Genomic DNA, 22,587 nt, shown 5'->3' with positions numbered 1-22,587 from the left:
TCTGAAAGCCCCTGGCTGGGGTGGCCCATACATCGGCTGCAATTTGACGGCACTTTACACACACACAGAGGATAGTTTTGATATACATAGTCCCCAGATATTTATGAGGCCAAACATTCAATTTTATATTCTCTTACCACCCAACTATTTAAGGAAATTATTTGGTTTTATTGATATTGATAGACATTTCGTTTTCAGAACAATATCTAAATAACGCCTGCCAGGTTCTCTTTGATCCCACCTTTATTGATGAAATAATTATCATTGTCTGCATATAATAGAATGGAAATCCTTTCATTGCTCAGTTTAGGAGCATGTAGATTCTCTGCCTGAAAAAGATTTGTTACAACATTTAAAACAAACTAAATAACAATGCTACTCATTGCAAAATTCAGACTTAAACTGAAGAAAATTGGGAAAACCACTAGGCCATTCAGGTTTGACCTAGATCGCATCCCAGATGAATATACAGTAGAGGTGAAGAATAGATTCAAGGGTCTGGATTTGATAGATAGAGTGCCTAAAGAACTATGGATGGAGGTTCGTGACATTGTACAGGAGGCAGCAATCACCACCATCCCAAAGAAAAAGAAATGCAAGAAAGCAAAGTGGCTTTCTGATGAGGCTTTACAAATAGCAGAGGAAAGAAGGAAAGCGAAAGGCAAAGGCGAAAAGGAAAGATTTACCCAACTGAACGCAGATTTCCAGAGAACAGCAAGGAGAGATAAGGAGGCCTTCCTGAATGAACAGTGCAAAGTAATAGAAGAAAACAATAGAATGGGAAGGACTAGAGATCTCTTCAAGAAAATTGGAGAAATCAAGGGAGCGTTCCATGCAAAGCTGGCCATGATAAAGGACAAAAACGGTAGGGACCTAACAGAAGCAGAAGAGATTAGGAAAAGATGGCAAGAATACACAGAAGAACTATACAAGAAAGACCTCGATGTCCTTGACAACCACGACGGTATAATCACTGACCTCGAGCCAGACATCCTGGAATGTGAAGTTAAATGGGCCTTAGAAAGCATTACTAACAACAAAGCTAGTGGAGGTGATGGTATTCCAGCTGAGCTATTCAAAGTCTTAGAAGATGATGCTGTTAAAGTTCTGCACTCCATTTGCCAGCAAATTTGGAAAACGCAACAGTGGCCACAGGATTGGAAAAGATCAGTATACATTCCAATCCCAAAGAAGGGCAATGCCAAGGAATGTTCAAACTATCGCACAATTGCACTCATATCACACGCTAGCAAGGTCATGCTCAAGATCCTACAAGCTAGGCTTCAACAGTACGTGGATAGAGAACTACCAGAAGTACAAGCTGGGTTTCGAAGAGGTAGAGGAACTAGAGATCAAATTGCCAACATTCGCTGGATTATGGAGAAAGCAAGAGAGTACCAGAAAAATATCTACTTCTGCTTCATTGACTATGCTAAAGCTTTTGACTGTGTGGATCACAACAAACTATGGCAGGTCCTTAAAGAGATGGGAGTACCAGACCACCTCACATGTCTCTTGAGAAACCTGTATAAGGGCCAAGAAGCGACAGTTAGAACCGGATATGGAACAACTGATTGGTTTAGCATAGGAAAAGGAGTACGACAAGGATGTATACTGTCACCTTGCTTATTTAATATATATGCAGAGTACATCATGCGAAATGCTGGCCTGGATGAATCACAAGCGGGAATTAAGATTGCTGGGGAAAAGATCAACAACCTCAGATATGCAGACGATACCACTCTGATGGCAGAAAGTGAAGAGGACCTCAAGAGCCTCTTGCTCAGGGTAAAAGAGGAGAGCGCAAAAGTGGGCTTGAAGCTCAACATCAAAAAAACTAAGATCATGGCATCCGGCCCCATCACTCCTTGGCAAATAGAAGGGGAAGTCGTGGAAGTAGTGACAGACTTCACGTTCCTGGGATCCCAGATCACCGCAGACTGTGACAGCAGCCATGAAATTAAAAGATTTCCTTGGGAGGAAAGTGATGGCGAACCTAAACAGCATGATAAAAAGTAGAGACATCACCCTGCCAACAAAAGTCCGCATGGTCAAAGCAATGGTATTCCCAGTAGTCATGTATGGCTGTGAGAGTTGGACTATAAGGAAGGCCGAGCGCCGAAGAATAGATTCTTTTGAACTATGGTGCTGGAGGAGACTCTTGAGAGTCCCTTGGACTGCAAGAAGAACAAATCAGTCAATCCTCAAAGAAATCAACCCTGACTGTTCCCTGGAAGGCCAGATAATGAAACTGAAGCTCAAATACTTTGGCCACCAAATGAGAAGGGAGCACTCACTGGAGAAGACCCTGATGCTGGGAAAGATTGAAGGTCAAAGAAGACGGGGGCGGCAAAGGATGAGATGGTTGGACAGTGTCATCGACGCAATGAACATGAAATTGAGCCAACTTCAGAGGACAGCGGAAGACAGGAAGGCCTGGCGGGAGCTGGTCCATGAGGTTGCGAAGAGTCGGACTCGACTCTGCGACTGAACAACAACAACAACAAATAACAAGGGAGCCAAAAGACACAATCCTGTTGAATTCCTTCACACACCAGAGTAGGTCTAAGGTAAGAGGACAAAACTGATTACAATGTACTTGCAGTGCTGTGTCATGAGAAAGCAGGAAATGTAGCCAGGAAAAGGTCAGTGGGGAGGGGGAGCACTGGGGAAAGTGGCGGGGGGGCCCAAAAGCCCCAGACATGTCCTCCCCCCTCCAAGTGTAGGTGAGTTTGCAGCTTGCTCCCTGCCACTCAGCTGTTGCAGGCCTTTAAGGGGAAGCAAAACAGCCCAAATAACAGCTTTGTGGCGGGGCAGCTTCAGGACTGCAGAAGACAACCCAAAAAGCAGCAGACAGCAGAAAGGGGGGGGAGAACCCCTGGAAAGGGATTTCCCTCCCACCTTCCTGCTTGCTGCAGTGAGCCATGGCCAACAGAAAGGGAGGGGATCTCCCGAGCAGGGGCTTCCCTCCCACCTTTCTGCTGGTCACAGTGACCCACAGCCAGCAGAAAGGTGGGGGTGAAGTGCTCCCAGGAAGGCACTTCACCCCTTCCATTTAAAGCCTCCTTTCTGCTCCCCACGGCTTTTCATGGGGAGCAGAAAGTAGGGCCATTTAAACCCATTTTCTGCTCCCTGCAGAAAGCAGTGGTGGTTTAAATGGCTCCGAACCATTTAAACCCTGCTTTCTGCTCCTGTGAAAAGCCATGGGGAGCTGAAAGCAAACCAAACAGCTAAGTGGCGGGGAGCTCCCAGCAGCTTAGCTATTTCTCATGAGGAACAGAAAGTAGGGGTTTACCACTTTCTGGTTTGCCTGCTTTCTGCTCTTCATGAACTGTCACGAGCCACCACAAAATGCACCAAAATTCTTGGCAGTTTGTCCCGGTTCTTCAGTTCATAAACTTCCGTTTGTGAACCCCAAGCAGGCCAGAATTCATGATGAACTTTAGTTGGTCAGCTGGTTGGTGCCCATACCTGATGACTAATAAAAGAAGAAAATGGTCTGACAACACCAAATTTTCCACTGAAAACTGAACTACTGACCTAATAAGCTGATGAGACAAAATAGAGTAATCAACTATACTATGACATGATGAAGAAATATAAGTATACTCTGCAATCTCAGCTAAATCAGTATAACTATTAACTACAAGTCTACAACGTACAGGAAGTTTGTAAGACGTGTTCTTGCATAATTTATCTTTGAATCACGGGATCTGCGTACAGACAGAAAAGAAGCGGTATGTGGTGGGTGACCATCCCATTAGAATTTGAGCTTCTCGGTAGTTTATAATAACCTCAGAGACATAATCTGAGAGGTCTAAACAAATTTGCTTTGTCTCTGTCTTGTCTTGGCTGGAGGATTATAAACATTGATTATCAAACAAGTATTAGATGGAAGTTTGGTATCAGCAGCCATGGCAAAGGGAGGAAAGACATTCAACCAACCTACTGTAATTTTTGGAGATATCAAAACAGCTAAGGCTGCTGAAGCCTGGCCGTTTTTATTACTTCACGCAGCTGGAACTGAATTTGAAGGAATTGGAGACCAGTAAATCGCCTCTAAGCCAGGTTTCTTGCAGAATTATGTCAGCACTGTGACTAATATCAAGAACCTCTGAGTTTCTCATCCTTGAGCACCATCCAGCAATTTTCCGTGAAACAATATAAAGGCCGGTATTGTCCCTATCATGTCCTCATTCAGGCGTTTCAATTCCAGTAACAGCATCATGCTGATTATTGAACACACAAGGGTTGGATTTGATCGGAACCAAAGGAGGCTGCCGTTTCTGTGGGGGACTCTCGCCCTTCACTAGAGTCTCTCCTAATCACGAAGTTTCAGATTACTTTGCCAAACATCCGAGGCTCTTAACAGGTTCATTTTGGACGTGTCCTTCAAGTAAACCATGTGGATAAAAAAAACAACAGCACGGCCGGTGAATGGGTTGGCACAGGGAAGATGCTTCTACAAACCGGAGGGAGTCCCACAGGTGTGCTGAAAAACTTTAAAAGTGATGTCTGCACATGTGGTAGGGAAGAATCTGTGTTCTGTGGCCTCATCCAGAAGTAACAAGGCCAGGAGTAGAGGAAGGAGGGGAGAAGGCATGGGGGCCGTGGAGGAGAGAGCGGCTAGAGGGAAAGGGAGGGGAGCAGAGGGGGGGGGGTCTGGGGAAACAAAAAAGGGGTAGAAGAAGAAGAGGAGGTGGAGGAGGAGATTGGATTCATACCCCGCCCTTCACTTGGAGTCTCAGAGCGGCTTACAAACTCCTTTCCCTCCCCCTCCCCACAACAGACACCCTGTGAGGTGGGTGGGGCTGAGAGAGCTCTTGACAGAAACTGCTCTTTTTCAAGGACAGGTGTGCCAGAGCTTGTGACTGACCCAAGGTCACATCAGCAGGTGCAAGTGGAGGAGTGGGGGAATCAAACCCGGTTCTCCCAGATTAGAGTCCGCACACTTAACCACTACAGATTGTAAGCCGCTCTGAGATTCCTTCAGGTAGTAAAGGGTGGGGTATAAAGACCAACTCTTCTTCTTCAGGGTCATGATTTGTTCTTTCTGTGGATGCGGGAGAGGGTGGCCTGCCTGGCAAAGTATGTCCTGTGGCACGCCTGCCTCATTGGGTTGGTCTGTTCCAAGCAACGACGTGTAAACTAAGCACTCGCTGCTTCATTCTTGCAGGGTTGAGATGAGCTCCATCTTCTCCATCCAACAACTGTAGCTTTATAGGTGCGCTTCCTGGAGGCCTGGCGACGTGATGAGACCTTGATCGACATCCTTCTTCCGTACAAAAGACTTCTTGAATTGGCACTGCAGTTGCCCCCGTTTCTCTCAGTCCACACCAGTGTTCTCTCTGAGCTGAGTTAGTGTGAGCTAGCTCACAGTGTTTTAGCCTCCGGCTCACACATTTTTTCCTTAGCTCAGGAAGGATGGGGCTCCAGAGCAAACTAATTTATGCAGGAGCCAAGTCGCTCGCTCACAGCTTTAATGCCAGCAGCTCACAAAGTAGATTTTTTGCTCAGAAGACCCCACAGCTTAGAGGGAGCATTGGTCCACACATACTGTGACCATTTTATTTCCACATTCTGAACCACAGGACATATTTTTTACAGTTCTATCTTTTAAAATCTCCTCTGCAATATCTATTCGTTTTAGTAGGGATCAGCTGAGGTACTGACTCTGGGCTTTGAGGATACCTGCTTGGCACATAGCTGATCTTTATTTATTTATTTATTTATTTATTTATTTATTTATTTGTTAGGTTTGCACCCCGCCCTCCCCGCTCTCTCTTACGCTCCCAGACTTGTAGAGATGGGCTTGTAGAGATAGAGTCTGACCGAGACATGTCCTTGCAAAACTGACCCTGCAGGGGTTTATGACCAGATATGTGGTATGTCAAATAGACAAGAATGGAAATTCTGCCACCACCCCCAACCACAAAACCCACAGTGAGCCATTTTAATGTTTTCATTTCTGCAGGAAGCAGCAGTCCTGTTCCATAGGTGACTCAGTCTGCCAGTAGTTCAGTGGGTTCTCGGAGCCTCTCCTGTTCGCTGAAGAAAGGGTTAGGGTTCCCTGTAGAGAGAAGTGACCCAAGACAAACAGAGAAAGCAGGGGTGGCTGACATCAGCAGTTTCTTTGGTTCTGCAAAGGCTGTTCCCTGGTCATGACCTTATGGAAATCTTATCCTTTCCTGCAAACAAATGGGTAATACTGATGCCAAATTGGGTAAGACTTTACCATAATAATTTAGCAGCTTGATTTCTCTTCAGATACCAATTTTGGTGGGAGGCAGGGCCGGCCCGAGGTTTTTTTGCGCCCTAGGCGGGGCTGCCTTCTGGCGACCCCCATGTGCACCCAATTATGGGGTTGCCAACCTCTAGGCGGGGCCTCAAGAGCAGGAACCCCCTCCTGCTCCTGGGCAAGAGGCGCCTGGGCCGAGCAGCAGCAGCAACACCTGCCCCCTCCCCCCCCATTGGGCTCCACCATGCCCCCCCCTCCGCAGCCCAGCCTCGGTCCTCCTCCTCCCAAGGAGGATAGAGCTCCTCCTTCCCTCCCAAGCCCGCAGACCCATTCCTCCGCAACAGCCCCGCCTCTTCCATTCTCCCTCACCTGGTCCTCGCCTTTGGAAACCCGTGCGGTGGGGGGGAGTACTTTGGGGCAATCGCGGCCGGCCAGCCCCTGTTGCTGAGGAAGCCAGAGAGAGCAACGGTCCTGTTCTTAAGAAGGCAGATCAAGAGGGCTGGTAAAATACGGCCACCTCGCACACACCACACAGTTCACAGTCCCTTTACCAGAAGGGTAAAGGTGCTCTTGGCGCGGCTCCTCCTCACGCCCAGGCCCGGGCACAACCAGCCGGCTCTGGCAGCTGCGCAGGCTTTTGGCGGGGGTTGGGGGGCTTTGCCGGGGGGCCCAGGTCCTGTTTGGCACCCCCAAGGGCCGGCACACTCTAGGCGAATGCCTAGTTACCTAGCGGGTGAGCTGGCTCTGGTGGGAGGGGAACTCAGACACAGCATGTCCATTCTCCTAATGGAGCGCCTCTCTCTTTTTGTTTCCATGGCCTGGAAGAGTGTACTTGGGGAAGGCCTCGGCCTCTGTGCCCTGGAGAGCTGACCACACCAGCAGGGAAATCCCCTAATGCCATCTGAAAACTTGGTGAAGCTGAGAGATTGTGCCAGGCCCAGGCCGCAGAGCATGGATTCAAACGTGGGTCTAGCACTCACACCAGCTCCCTCCTTGAAGGTTCCTGTTCCTTAAGAATACGCAGTTATGGCAAAAATGACAAACTACATTAACCAAAGACCAAAAGATGAATTCAAAAATCATTGGCGAGTTTTCTATGACTATTATAACTAATTTCTTTAGTAATATATCTGAAAGGTTTAATAGTAAACGATAATACTATAAGACAGTTTTAATATAAAATGAAAAGTGTAATACGTGTTGTTTATTGTAACAAACTGTTGTTTATTGTAACAAACTGTTGTGTGAAATCTTATAAAAATTTCTATGATGTAATCTGTTATATAATAGATAAGATCAATAAGATAAGATAAAAATGAAAATATAAGTTTTTAAGTTAATACGTCATATATTTTAAGCTATATTATGCCATTACACCATATATATCGTGTTAAACATGTGTTAAGCTATTATATCATATAGTTTGTTACATATACATAAAAATTTTGGAGAAGGAACTCCTTAATTTTTGTAAAATAATAGGGGTTTTTTGTAATTATATTTTTGATCTGTTTTTCCCTATCCCCTCTTTTTCTGTATCCCTATTCCCTTATAATATAATTTAAAAAAATAAAAAGAAGGTTTCTGTTCCTTGAGGTTCTATAATTCTAGGAAGGGCGTTCTGCAGATCTGTTGCAGCAAAAATTTGCAGAAGTGAAAAATGCCTGAAGAGTTTGCCCTATGTGTACAAATAACGCTGCCTTGAACCACAAGGAAAAGGCAGCATAAAAATGTTTTAATAAATAAATACACTTTTAGAATACTATTACATGGGGAAATTTTTGAAAGTCTTTTTATTGTCTTTTTCTGTTTTGCAACTTGTGAATATATTTTTCCTGGGATCCCTGAAACTTGGAGCCTCAGATGTCAAAACCTACGCTCTTCAAAGAATCCTTGGAGTTCCTGGTCTATGGGGACACCAGAACAAATTGGGGGGAAACAAAAACCCTTCTCGACTGCTCATCACATCCCCCCCCCCGTGTGTTCAGTTTTAATCCTAAAAACAGTGCAACAGGGAGGGCCAAGATTCACTTGCAAACTCTGCCCTCTTTTTTTTTTATCCCCGTAGGGATGTTTTTTATTTTTCAAATACTACAAACTACAAAGAAATATAGGGAAGGAACTACAACTAAGGATAAAGAAAAGCAAATCACACTATACTAAAACCCCAAGAGGAGGAGATCATTTCACTGTTAGTAAACATGTTAGTACCATTAGTTTTATTATCACAATATACTTCTTGAGTTCTTGCTTATAACAATTCACTTCTTGTATGTTATTTTGTTAGTTGTTATGAGAGAAGTCTCTGATCATCTTATTCTTTGCTTCAAAAGGCTGTTTTCCAAGTCCTTCTGCCTTTACTTCGGCTTTCTGTCTCTAAAATCGTATCCCACTCTGGCAGCTCCTGCACCTTTTTCTGTCACCGAGTCCTCTTCCGTTCCCGAGGTAGCAGAGTCACTTGACTTCGATTCTCCCTCTTTGGACTCATCATCTGTCCCCAGCTGGCGCTTCAAAAATTCTTTAGCTTTAAAAGTGGAGTCTATCTTCTCTCTTCTATCATTGATCTTAAAGATGACACCCTCTGGGACCGCCCATCTGTACGATATTCCAATAGTTTGAAGAAAAGAAATTAATTCCTTGTAATTTTTCCTCTTTTGTCTGATTTCAAATGGAATGTCCTTTAAAGTTTTAATGGTAACATTTCCCATTTTCACTGGAGTTGCTGATGTTGCTTTCAATATGGCATCCCTGGTTTGTCTTCTTGAAAACTTGACCACTATTTCTCCAGGTAGGCTATTTTTTTAAATATAATTGGAGTATGCCCTATAGGCCGTCTCCATTTTGTTTACAAGTTCCTCCGCTGTTAAGCCTACTACTGGAGCAATGATCTCACTAAGCACCCTCTTCAAATCTTCCCGGTCCGTTTCAGGAACCCCCTGAAACCTGAGAATCATGTTAGCTTTTTCCATCTGAAGCTGCAGGACTCGGTTCTCTTGGCAATTCTGCTTCAGTTCCACCTCTCCCATCCTTTTCTTCAACTTCTTACTTGTGGTGTCAATCTCTTTAATTTTCTCATTTGCCTGCTCCACTTTTTTCTCCGTCTCGTTCAGCTGGAGCTGCTGCACTGCAAAGTTTTTATTCATCACAGTCAATTGCTGGTTAATACCATCAAGTTGTTCCATCACCGGCTTGAGCATATCCGCCAGGAGTTTGAGGACATCTGCTCCCTCTTCCGGTCTTGGACTCTGCCCGCCCGGCTTCGTTTTAAGCTTTCTCTGCTGAGCCGCCATCTTTCTGTTTTATTTACAATTTCTACCGCTTCTCCACAACTTGGAAAAACTCGCCAATCGACTTCGCAAATCAGATAAGTCTCTCACAACACTTTCAATTTACTTCCTCCCCTCTCCCCCTTCGTGTCCGTTTACCGCTCATTCACAAAAGAGGCATCCCTCTTTGCAATCTCTGTTTTCGATCACGGGGGGGCGTCGCTTTTCAAACTACTCCATTTTATTCAGAACTCACGTTCATTGTCGGCCAGTTTATCTGACCACGCTCGGTTTTACACCATTCCGCTTGATCTCCGGCACTTGTCCCGGTCAGTCCAGCTTGTGCCCGAAGGCCACTCAGCGATTGGACCATCAGGGTGGAGGGGAGCCTCAATTCTCCGGCATTACGCCATCGAAGAGGCTATCCCTCAAAAGCCCCCTGGCCTGGAGCCTATCACAAAGGCTCCGTGGGGGTGTCACTTGAGGTGGCACCCCTCCAAGCCGCTGGTGTGTGATTCGCCCTCCTCCATTGTGAGGAGAGCGTCCGCCATTGCTGTTCCATTGACCAGAAGTCCAAACTCTGCCCTCATATGATGTTGTGATCATCAGCTGTAGAATCCGAGTCCTCAGCTGTGGGAACCAGTCGGCTGCCTGATTCACACTGTCTTTGTAATCTACATATACTTAATAATCATAGGTATATGAATTTGTCCAACTTTTTAATGCTCAGATGTATGATGAATTCATAATAATTAATCATCATAATGAATAATAAATAATTTACTGTTTTCTCCAAGACTTCTTTTTCACATCCAAAGGACAAACTAGGTTCTATATTGTTTTGTAGATGCATGTGCAGAAATTCTTCAGTATTAACTTCTTATTCTCTATGAAATTCTTGTTGATTTCTTTAAAACTGATTTTAAAAAAAGATGGTCACTTAAAACAGTATTGTGCTAAGTGAAGAAATACACGAGGAATGGCTGAGTCATGTCATTACACCATCTGGGTTCACCACAGCTTTAATCATGCCTGTGGTACCGAGCCAAACACAGTCCCCAGGAGGGGATACAGTCAGACATATGTACACAGAATCATCTGTATACATGCATCAGCATTAGAAGTCGAAAACTCTTGGTTAACTGATCTGTTTTTCCTGAATACTTGCCATGGAAGGTCATATATACTAAGCCAGCTCCAAGCTCAGGGGAGGGAAGATGGTCTATTAATAATAATCTGCAAGCTGCCATCTGACCAAACCAGAGACTAGGGGAGAAATGCCACGCACCAAACCAAGTCAGGTGGCCTCAAAAAGCGTGGAACATTTAGAATATTACTAAAATGAATACTTGGTTATCTCGACTCAAATTTTGGATTCAGTGTGTGGAAACAATGCATTCCAACCTCACTCTTTAGTGTGTGCGGTGTGGCAATCAGCAGAACGTATGTGAAGTCTGAGCTTGAGTCAGGTATTCCCTACAGAGAGTTCCTAGATCACATCTGTTTTCTGAGTTTGCCACAGGTTTCTACATTTTTGCCTCATATTTCCTCTTCTGTTTTCTCTGCATCTCCTTTTCCCTTCAGATATCTGTTTCCAATTATTTGGAATGTTGATTTCCGGGGGCTGACACCTCCTGTCTGTCTTTCTCATCGGATGAATGCTGCAGGTCGGAGTGAGATATAAAATGTGGATATGATAAATGTGCCCTTTCCTTCTTTTTCCAGCGAATTTAATCTGGATCTTAAATAGAAATAGAAACTCAAGACATTTTAGCACTCCAAAAGTAAGCACTGCATTTACAATCATTCTGCAGATCATCACAGAATTTGACTAATCTGGTTTTCACAAATTACCTATAGCCTGTTTATTTTGCATTGATGTTTAGTCTATGTTTTAATGCAGCACCAATCTATTAAACATACAGATTTTAATAATAATAGTTGTTGTTGTTGTTCTTATGTGTGTGTAGAAAAATAATGAAAGGAATGCTGCCATTTACCTGTTGGAAATGTATGTGTTTGCAAGGTCTCAGATTTCAGCCCTTATAGGGTTAACTTGTTTACCTTTCTATACTATTGTTTACAATGACCTGGAGGGAAAACCTGGCAGACAGCCAATGTGGAAAAAGCCCCCCCCCCCCGAATCTGAGTGTGTTTACAAACAATGATTAGTTACTGTTTTCAGATGACTTCCTTTCTAGGGGTCGAGAAGAAGGTGTTTGTCCACCATTGCTTGAGAAGTGTGTGACTATGCTTTGAGAAGTAAGCAGCAGAAATGTAGCTCTTAGATGTTTTGCTTATTTGTAGTTTTCCTGTATACCCTTTGTTGTTGTTCAGTCGCACAGTCGAGTCCGACTCTTTGCGACCCCATGGACCAGATCACGCCAGGCCCTCCTGTCTTCCGCCGTCCTCTAAAGTTGGCTCAATTTCATGTTCGTTGCATCGATGACACTGTCCGACCATCTCATCCTTTGCCGTCCCTGTCTTCTTTGACCTTCAATCTTTCCCAGCATCAGGGTCTTCTTCTCCAGTGAGTGCTCCCTTCTCATTGGGTGGCCAAAGTATTTGAGCTTCAGTTTCATTATCTGGCCTTCCAGGGAACAGTCAGGGTTGATTTCTTTGAGGATGGACTGATTTAATCTCCTTGCAGTCCAGGGGGACTCTCAAGAGTCTTCTCCAGCACCATAGTTCAAAAGAATACCCTTTACCCTTAGAAATAAAGGTTTTTCAACAGAAAGAAAGTCTCCTCATTCAGTGAAGCAAGATCCATTGACACTCTGAACAATTTAAGCAGTTTTTGACTATTTCCCCAACATTACCAACCCCCTGCATTGGATGGCTTCTCACTGCAATAGCCCAGCCTCGCTTGTTTGGCCTGCTGACCACTGCTGAGCATGTTTGATCATCAAATATTTCTGCATTCCTCCACTGCCAGCTGGGAAATGTCACGTGGTTCCACGCTGCAGGTTCTACGCGAGGGATGCCGCCAGCCGTGCCGCCGCAGGTGCCCTCCCTAGCAGAGCTGACTGCAAGCATCAGCACCTGGGCATCTGGCTGCCACCCTGAATGTTGCCGTGGTGGAGACACAAAATGACACAAAAACGCCGCTCGTGTTCAGCTCTGAGCAAATGACCAAGGCCCTCGTGTGAACAGCTGGGGTTCACAGCACATGGGTGTCCCAAGGTTGGTTTGAGTCTGCATGACTGTATTGTAAAAAGAGGTGGGTCACCATGTGGGTCTGATACAACAAAACAAAGTCTGAGTCCAGGGGCACCTCTGGGACCAACAAAGTTCAATTCTGGGGATAAGCTTTCATGTGCACATGCAAGCTTATGCCCAGAATTACAATGTGTTGGTCTCAAAGGAGCCCCCGGACTCAGACTATTGTTTTGTAAAAACAGAAATATGTATATGTTCATATAAAAGAGATTTCCACAAGATATTCCCAAGTCAAATTAGAGGGGGTTTCGTTTCCATGACTGCTTAAGTATTTTCACCAGCAGCTGTTTTTCCCCTTGCAAGACATGGGTATTTTGGGTTGGACTGTAGGTTACCTTGTGTTACCTGGCAACTGTGTGTGCACAGAGGTATTTTCCAGGATGCCTGTATGCATTCTTAAATGTCCTGGATATATTTCCATGGAGTTTTGCTGACTTTCCAGGTGAAATCTGATTTGCTTGCTTCTCAGCAAGCATCCACAAGGTGCTCTTATCTTGTCATTGCATGTTATGTCTTCCGTGTGCAGCTCATAAAGGAAGCGGTGCAGGAGAGACAATGTCACAGTTCACACAACAGAGGAAGGTGGTTGTGTGTGTGTGTGTGGGGGGGGGTTATCAGTGATCTGTTTCTGGACTGGGGCAGTCACAGGGGTCTGTGTGGGCGGAACAGGGCGTGAGCGCTGGCGGGGGGGGGGAGTGCTGCCCGGCCTCGTGGCATTTGTGCTCTGTGTGAGTCCAGACAAGACGGAGGTGCTGTGGGCCAATGACAAGGCTGCCAGAGGACTGGGGAGTCAGGCCATCCTGGGGGGGGGGGTCGTGCTCCCCTTGGAGAAGCAGGTTGACAGCTGGGGGTGCTGCCGAACCCTGACCTACAACTGGAGTCTCTCTCTGTCTCCTAGTAGTGCTCATACGGCTGTCACCTTAAGCAGAAATCAGAACCAAAGAAAATATTTTAAAAGACTGTACTCAGTATTATTTGTCTTATATTTTATTATTGCGCCTACGAACTTTGCCACTGAGAGGGTGACACGATCATTGGTCCCCGATAGTAGCCACGGCACCTGGGCTCCCACACTTAGCAGTCCCATATCTTTAAGTCAAGGGGTGACTAAATTAGCCCTCAACTCATCGAATATCGGGCACTCCACAATCATATGTTCTATGGTTTCGATGGTATGATATGAGCATCTGCGCATTCCATTAGAGTATGATACTTTATTATATCTGCCCCCCAAAACTGCCGAGGTAAGAATGTTCAGTCTTGCCAAAGTAAAAGCTCTTCTTAGTTTTGGGACTGTCATTGATAAAAGTATTTTGGTGATCGCATCAGGAGGGATACAACGGGAGTCCTAGGTTTCCTCTGTGGCACACTGCACCTTTTGCCAGCTATGGCTGCTAACAACAGCTATGTCTCTTCCCTGAAAAAAAGCAGGCTTTGGCTACTGTGATCCATGATCCAGCCTCATCCAGGTTTAATCACTGTGATGCGCTTGACATAGGGGTGCCTTTGAAAACCGTTCAGAAACTTCAGTTGGTTCATAACGTGGCAGCCAAGTGATTGTTGGGGGTCTAGTGAGAGGGATCGCATCACCCAAGTGTTGAAAGATCGGCACGGGCTGCCCACCTGTTTCTGGGCACAATTTAAAGTGCTGGTTCTTACCTCGAAATCCCAAAGTGTCTTGGGGCCAGGGCACTTGAAGGGCCGCCTCCACCCTTCTGGCTAAGACCCTCTTCTGAAGCTCTGCTCTCCATGCCCACCCCGCCCCGCCCCCCAAGGTGGGGCACGCCCTGTCCTGTCCCTCAGAGGACAGGGCTTTTCCCTCGGAAGTGAATTGCCTTTGGAATGTCCTGTCCCCCCCTCCCGGTGAGGCTCACTTGGCACCCACCTCGCTTTCTTGTAGGTGCCAAGCTGAAGCTTTCCTGTTTACTCCATACATGTAGGTGTGTTATCTCTTAAATGTTTTATGGTCTGCTTCTGGTCTGAGGATCATCTTATCTGCATCATTTTAAGCTACTTGATATGTATTTTGTGGTGTTATGACCTAGCTATGAGTGGTGTCAGCATGGATTTGCATCTGGAGCATTTCACTAAGGTGTTGGAAGCCATCCAGAAAGTGGGTCTTGCCATCGAGCTAAGCAAGCATCATTTCGGCATGCCAGACACAGCAGTGTTCAGTGGGTAATGGGAATCATGGAGTTGGAAGGGACCTCCAGGGTCATCTAGTCCAACCCCCCGCACAATGCAGGAAAATCACAAACGCCTCCCCCTCCACACCCCCAGTGACCCCTGTTCCACACCCAGAAGATAACAAAATACCTCCAGGATTCCCGGCCAAACTGACCCCAAAGTGGCAACCAGCATTTCCCGGGCCATGTCAAATAGGGCCACAAAAACTAAGCACTGATGCAACCCTTCCTGCCCTCCCTCTCATGATCTGTCAGATGGCCATCTAGCTTCTGTTTGAAAACTTCCAAAAAAGGAGAGTCCACCTCCTCCCGAGGAAGCCTGTTCCACTGAGGAACTGCTCTAACTGTCAGGAAGTTCTTCCTAATGTTTAGCTGAAAACTCTCCTGATTTAATTTCAACCGATTGGTTCTGGTCCGACCTTTTGGGGCAACAGAAAACAACTCCAAGTCCGCACCATCCTCTATATGACAACCCTTCAGGTACTTGAAGATGGTTATCAAATCAACTCTAAGTCGTCTCCTCTCCAGGCTAAACATACCCAGCTCCTTCAACTTTTCCTCATAGGACTTGGTCTCCACAATCCTCATCAACTTCATTGCTCTCCTCTGGACATGCTCCAGCTATATCCTTCTTCAATTCTGGTACTCAAAACTGAGGTCTAACCAGAGCAGAGTAAAGCAATACCATCATGTCACGTGATCTGGACACTATACTTTTGTTGGTGCAGCCCAAAAATGGATTTGCCTTTTTAGCAACCGCATCGCACTGCTGATTCATTTTCAGTGTATTGTCTACTCAGACCCCTAGATCCTTTTCACACATACTGCTGCCAAGACAAGTCTCCCCCAACCTATCACATACTGCTGCCAAGACAAGGCGCCCCCAACCTATAATTATGCATTTGATTTTTCCTTTTGTTGAGCAGAAATGTAGCTCATTTCTGCTACATCTCATCCTTTGCCGTCCCTGTCTTCTTTGACCTTCAATCTTTCCCAGCATCAGGGTCTTCTTCTCCAGTGAGTGCTCCCTTCTCATTGGGTGGCCAAAGTATTTGAGCTTCAGTTTCATTCTCTGGCCTTCCAGGGAGCAGTCAGGGTTGATTTCTTTTAGGATTGACTGATTTGATCTCCTTGCAGTCCAAAGGACTCTCAAGAGTCTTCTCCAGCACCATAGTTCAAAAGAATCTATTCTTCGGCGCTCGGCCTTCCTTATAGTCCAACTCTCGCAGCCATACATGACTACTGGGAATACCATTGCTTTGACCATGCGGACTTTTGTTGGCAGGGAGATGTCTCTACTTTTTATCATGCTGTTTAGGTTCGCCATCGCTTTCCTCCCAAGGAGCAGGCATCTTTTAATTTCATGGCTGCAGTCACAGTCTGCGGTGATCTGGGATCCCAGGAACGTGAAGTCTGTCACCACTTCCACGACTTCCCCTTCTATTTGCCAAGGAGTGATGGGGCCGGATGCCATGATCTTAGTTTTTTTGATGTTGAGCTTCAAGCCCACTTTTGCGCTCTCCTCTTTTACTCTGAGCAAGAGGCTCTTTAGATCCTCTTCACTTTCAGCCATTAGAGTGGTATCATCTGCATATCTGAGGTTGTTGATCTTTTCCCCAGCAATCTTAATTCCCGCTTGTGATTCATCCAGGCCAGCATTTCGCATGATGTACTCTGCATATATATTAAATAAGCAAGGCGACAATATACATCCTTGTCGTACTCCTTTTCCTATGCTGAACCAATCAGTTGTTCCATATCCGGTTCTAACTGTCGCTTCTTGGCCCTTATACAGGTTTCTCAAGAGACATGTGAGGTGGTCTGGTACTCCCATCTCTTTAAGGACCTGCCATAGTTTGTTGTGATCCACACAGTCAAAAGCTTTAGCATAGTCAATGAAGCAGAAGTAGATATTTTTCTGGTACTCTCTTGCTTTCTCCATAATCCAGCGAATGTTGGCAATTTGATCTCTAGTTCCTCTACCTCTTCGAAACCCAGCTTGTACTTCTGGTAGTTCTCTATCCACGTACTGTTGAAGCCTAGCTTGTAGGATCTTGAGCATGACCTTGCTAGCGTGTGATATGAGTGCAATTGTGCGATAGTTTGAACATTCCTTGGCATTGCCCTTCTTTGGGATTGGAATGTATACTGATCTTTTCCAATCCTGTGGCCACTGTTGCGTTTTCCAAATTTGCTGGCAAATGGAGTGCAGAACTTTAACAGCATCATCTTCTAAGACTTTGAATAGCTCAGCTGGAATACCATCACCTCCACTAGCTTTGTTGTTAGCAATGCTTTCTAAGGCCCATTTAACTTCACATTCCAGGATGTCTGGCTCGAGGTCAGTGATTATACCGTCGTGGTTGTCAAGGACATCGAGGTCTTTCTTGTATAGTTCTTCTGTGTATTCTTGCCATCTTTTCCTAATCTCTTCTGCTTCTGTTAGGTCCCTACCGTTTTTGTCCTTTATCATGGCCAGCTTTGCATGGAACGCTCCCTTGATTTCTCCAACTTTCTTGAAGAGATCTCTAGTCCTTCCCATTCTATTGTTTTCTTCTATTACTTTGCACTGTTCATTCAGGAAGGCCTCCTTATCTCTCCTTGCTGTTCTCTGGAAATCTGCGTTCAGTTGGGTAAATCTTTCCTTTTCGCCTTTGCCTTTCGCTTTCCTTCTTTCCTCTGCTATTTGTAAAGCCTCATCAGAAAGCCACTTTGCTTTCTTACATTTCTTTTTCTTTGGGATGGTGGTGATTGCTGCCTCCTGTACGATGTCACGAACCTCTGTCCATAGTTCTTCAGGCACTCTATCTATCAAATCCAGACCCTTGAATCTATTCTTCACCTCTACTGTATATTCATCAGGGATGCGATCTAGGTCAAACCTGAATGGCCTCGTGGTTTTCCCAATTTTCTTCAGTTTAAGTCTGAATTTTGCAATGAGTAGCTCATGATCTGAACCACAGTCAGCTCCAGGTCTTGTTTTTACTGACTGGATAGAGCTTCTCCATCTTTGACTGCAAATTATATAGTCAATCTGATTTCGGTGTTGCCCATCTGGTGATGTCCATGTGTAGAGTCGCCTCTTAGGTTGTTGGAAAAGGGTGTTCGCTATGACCAGTGTGTTCTCTTGACAAAACTCTGTTAACCTTTGCCCTGCTTCATTTTGCTTTCCAAGGCCAAACTTGTCTGTTATTCCAGTTACCTTTTGACTTCCTACTTTAGCATTCCAGTCCCCTATGATGATGAGGACATCATTTTTTGGTGTTAGTTCTAGGAGGTGTTGTAGGTCTTCATAGAACCGGTCCACTTCAGCCTCTTCTGCATCAGTGGTTGGGGCATAGACTTGGATTACTGTGATGTTGAATGGTTTGCCTTGGAATCGGACAGAAATCATTCTGTCATTTTTGAGATTGTATCCCAGTACTGCCTTTTGCACTCTCTTGTTGACTATAAAGGCCACACCATTTTTTCTACGAGATTCCTGGCCACAGTAGTAGATATAATGGTCTTCTGAGTTAAATTCGCCCATTCCTGTCCACTTTAGTTCACTGATTCCTAGGATATCGATGTTCAGTCTTGCCATCTCATTTTTGACCACGTCAAGCTTACCTTGATTCATAGATCTTACATTCCAGGTTCCTATGCAGTATTGTTCTTTGCAGCATCGGACTTTCCTTTCACCATCAGACACATCCACAACTGAGCGTCCTTTCGGCTTTGGCCCAGCCGCTTCACTCTTTCTGGGGTTACTTGTACTTGCCCTCTGCTCTTCCTCAGTAGCATATTGGACACCTTCCGACCTGAGGGGCTCATCTTCCGGCGTCATATCTTTTAGCCTTTTGTTACTGTCCATGGGGTATTCTTGGCAAAGATACTGGAGTGGGTTGCCATTTCCTTCTCCAGGGGATCACACTTGGTCTGAGTTCTCTGCTGTGGCCTGTCTGTCTTGGGTGGCCCTTCACGGCATAGCCCACAGCTTAATCGAACCGCGCAAGCCCCCTCGCCACGACAAGGCAGTGATCCATGAGGGGTTTTTTCCTACCTAAATTTATCCCCATTGAAATTTGTTTTATTTGTTTTAGCCCAGTTTTCCAGCCTGTCAAGATCATCCTGTATCCTGACTCTGTCTGCTACCCCTCCCAATTTAGTATCAACTGCAAATTTAATAAGCATGTTCAGTGTATGGTCTACTAAGACCCCTAGATCCTTTTTGCACATACCACTCCCAAGAGAATTTGGTGTAGTGGTTTGGTGTAGTGGTTAAGTGTACAGACTCTAATCTGGGAGAACCGGGTTTGATTCCCCACTCCTCCACTTGCACCTGGCTAGATGACCTTGGGCAAGCCGTAGTTCTGATAAGAGCCGTTCTTGAAAAAGAGCCATTTCTGTCAAGAGCTCTCTCAGCCCCACCTACCTCACAGGGTGTCTGTTGTGGGGACAGAAAGGGAGAGGAGTTTGTAAGCCGCTCTGAGACACCTTTGGGTTGTGAAAGGCCATGGGGTATAAATCCGATCTCTTCTTCTTCTTCTCCCCATTCTATAATTATGCATTTGATTTTTCCTACCTAAATGGGACAAGATGGAGAAACTCCCTTAAACCAAGAAACAGGTCAGGGTTTTCCTGTGTTTGGCCAGGTGCACCACGGATTTGCACCCAAGTTGGGTACTGTCGCTTTTGGGAACTATTGCTAAGTTATTACCTCCATGCTTTCACTAAGAAAACTATGCTAGACAGCAGGTGTTGGATCCTTCAATCCATTGAAGCTTTAATTTCATTGCCAAGACCAAAAGCCCCAGACAATAAGTATTTTTATGTGACTACTGATGTAACAAACAGAGGCATAGGAGTGGTATTGTTTTAGGAGCATCAAGGAACCAAACACTCAATAGCCTATCTGAGCATGACGTTCATCTCTGGGGAAAGGAGCCTGTCTTCTGTCCAGAAGGAGTGCTTAGTGATACTTTGGGCTTTTGACAAGCTCAGACCGTACCTGTGCAGGCAGCAATTCACTATCTTGATGGATCACCCATCATTGCAATGACTACAGGCCATGAAAAACTCTGCTAACATTTTCAGTTGTAAGGAAAAGACAAATGTGTTCAAATGATAAGAAATTACTTGATGTTGGATCTGTTTTGGGTTTTGTATGCAACGTGTTGGGCAGATTCTTCCTGCCAAATCTTCGGTTCCCCTCAGTGACTGAGTTCCCCTACAGTAGTGTATATATCTTCTCTATTGAATAACCTGAAACTCTCCCACCTTTTGTTTAGATATTGGTTTAGGCTTTAGACCCAGTATAAGAACTTGAGGGAAACACAGGAGCTGTCCTGTTTTATAAACCCTTGTGAAATGGCACTTAAGGCAAATTAACTTTAAAAAAAAGAATAAAGATTGTATTAAGCAGGGAACATGTGTATAATAGGGGTATTCAAGGTTTTGAGACTGCTGAGGTAGAAAACTTTCTAATATATACCGAGTTGAATTCTTAGAACATTCAAGAGAGTGTATTTGGAGTTCTGTTTCAAAGCTTTTTGGTTCTTTCTTTGAGAGGTACTTTGTTTAGTATATTTCAGCACTAAAACAGTTCTTATTAATGTTTCTTCTTGAGGACAGTGTTTGCTTAAAGTTTCTAGATTATTCCTTCAGAATTCTAGGTTTTCCTTTAGACATTACAGCTTCTCACTGACTCCTGAGCAATGCTCCCTCTCAGCTGTGGAGTCTTGTGAGCAAAAATTCTACTTTGTGAGCTCCTGGCATTAAACTTGTGAGCGAGCGATTTGTCTGCTGCATAAATTAGTCTGCTCTAGAGGCATCCTTCCAGAGCTAAGACAAAAATGTGTGAGCCGGAGGCTAAAAAGCTGTGAGCTGGCTCACTCTAACTCAGCTTAGAGGGAACACTGCGTCCTGAGGTGTCTCAGCCTCTCCCCTTCATCACAGACCAGGGTTCTCTTCCCAACCCCTTTTCCGCTGGCAGGAAGTTCTTCTCCTTGTCCCCAAGAAGCAATAACTCCTTTTACTATTTGGCTTGCAAGGGAGTTCTAACTGCTACCAGACCTTCTACCAAATCCTTCTCCAATATCCTTTGTTTGTATAAGGCTGTTCTGTAGCTTTTCTGACTAATAAACTAAAGTTCTCCCTCAGAGCGGTTTTAATATCTCTAAGACATTGGGGTTTCTCTTCTTCTCTTTGTAGAAGTACTTTTCTGACTATTGCCTGTGTCAGAATCCTTAGTCAGGTCACACCACACAGGGCTTCATAAGAAGATAACTGTTTATTGATGAGTCCAGTACTAAAGAACACGTGTACAGCTTGTGTCAGGAATGGACATCAGTACTAGGGCCTCTGACTTATACTGAAATCAAACATTCCCCCCCCCCATATAAGCATGAGCCAATGGATACATCTCGCTCATGCGGGCAAAGCAAAAAAGCCGTTAACTTTCCCAGCCAAGTAAACTACAGCTGGAGCATCTACAAGGTCAAGAATAAGATAGCAAACAGTTGATGAGCCAGAGAGAGCTTAGACAGAAGAAGGAGGGCACCCCTCCACATTCCAGATCTATGACAGGGCTACCTGACATCCTGTCAGAAAACACAACTGACTCTCAAATGTCTCTTCCCTCAGAAGCCAAACCCTCTGGCTACTGATTCAGACATTAGAAAGACCAAATTGCAAAATACCAACTTGCAAAAGACCAAAAGGCGAAAAGACCTCTTTTCCCTCCAGATCAGCTGTTTTATTTCCTCTCTCAGCTGATGCTGGCCAATCAGAGAGTGAGCATAGCAGCCAATCACCTAAGCTCTTCCCTCCAGGGAAGATTAACTCTTGAACTCCCTGAATCTCTGACACAAGCAGCATTTTTAAAAGCCTGCTTTTCTGTGCACATATGCATATGTGCATCTAGGCAGAGGGCAATAGATGCGTAATAATCGTATAAAACATGGTGATTACATTCAGGAACTAAGTGCTTTGTGAGGTTCAGGCTGTTCTCATAAAGGTAGTTTGAGATCCAAGGGAGTACTCTGTGAAAGTATTTCTCTCGCATCTGGGCAATTCCTCCCTATCAGAATACAGTGTCAGCTCCTGTGATGTCATGGACCAGGCTGTCCATATGTGCTTCTCTTTAGAGGGGGTTGATGTATCCTGTTTTTTCATTCAAACTATGAGTTAAAATACCAAACCACTTTTTTTTTTCCACCCGAGATATTTTACAGCTGTTTCACTGGGTCAGCTTTCAGAAGTATGTTTGAACTCATCATCCCTGAGAGAAAATAGCTGGTGACTAACTGGTGAGTAAGCCTCATGGTCTGTCTGTCTGTCTGTCTGTTTGTCTGTGGGGAGGGGGGAAATCCAGCACACTTGCTGCCTTTTCACTAGTGGAACAGAGAAGAGAAAGTGCAGATTTCAGCACAACAACCAGTAAAACAAATGAACAGGCATTCTAGTCCCCAAAGCCAACCCTACCAATCCCTGATTGTGTGCTCGGTGCAAGGGGCTCCTGGTTCTCAGGGAACGTGTGTGCTCCCTTGAGGCCAAGGTGGCTGACCTGGAGAAGCAGAGACAGTCAGTTAGGCACACAGAAAAGACTCTCGGGGACTTGATAGATACGTCCCACTCTTGATCTGGCAGCCCCGCTGCTGTCAGGGAGCATGAGGGTCTAGGGGAAACAGGGAACCAT

Source organism: Gekko japonicus, unplaced genomic scaffold (genome assembly GCF_001447785.1).
Source record: "Gekko japonicus isolate JY-2015 unplaced genomic scaffold, Gekko_japonicus_V1.1 scaffold623, whole genome shotgun sequence".
Classification (NCBI taxonomy): domain Eukaryota; kingdom Metazoa; phylum Chordata; class Lepidosauria; order Squamata; family Gekkonidae; genus Gekko; species Gekko japonicus.
This window is presented reverse-complemented; position numbering follows the sequence as displayed.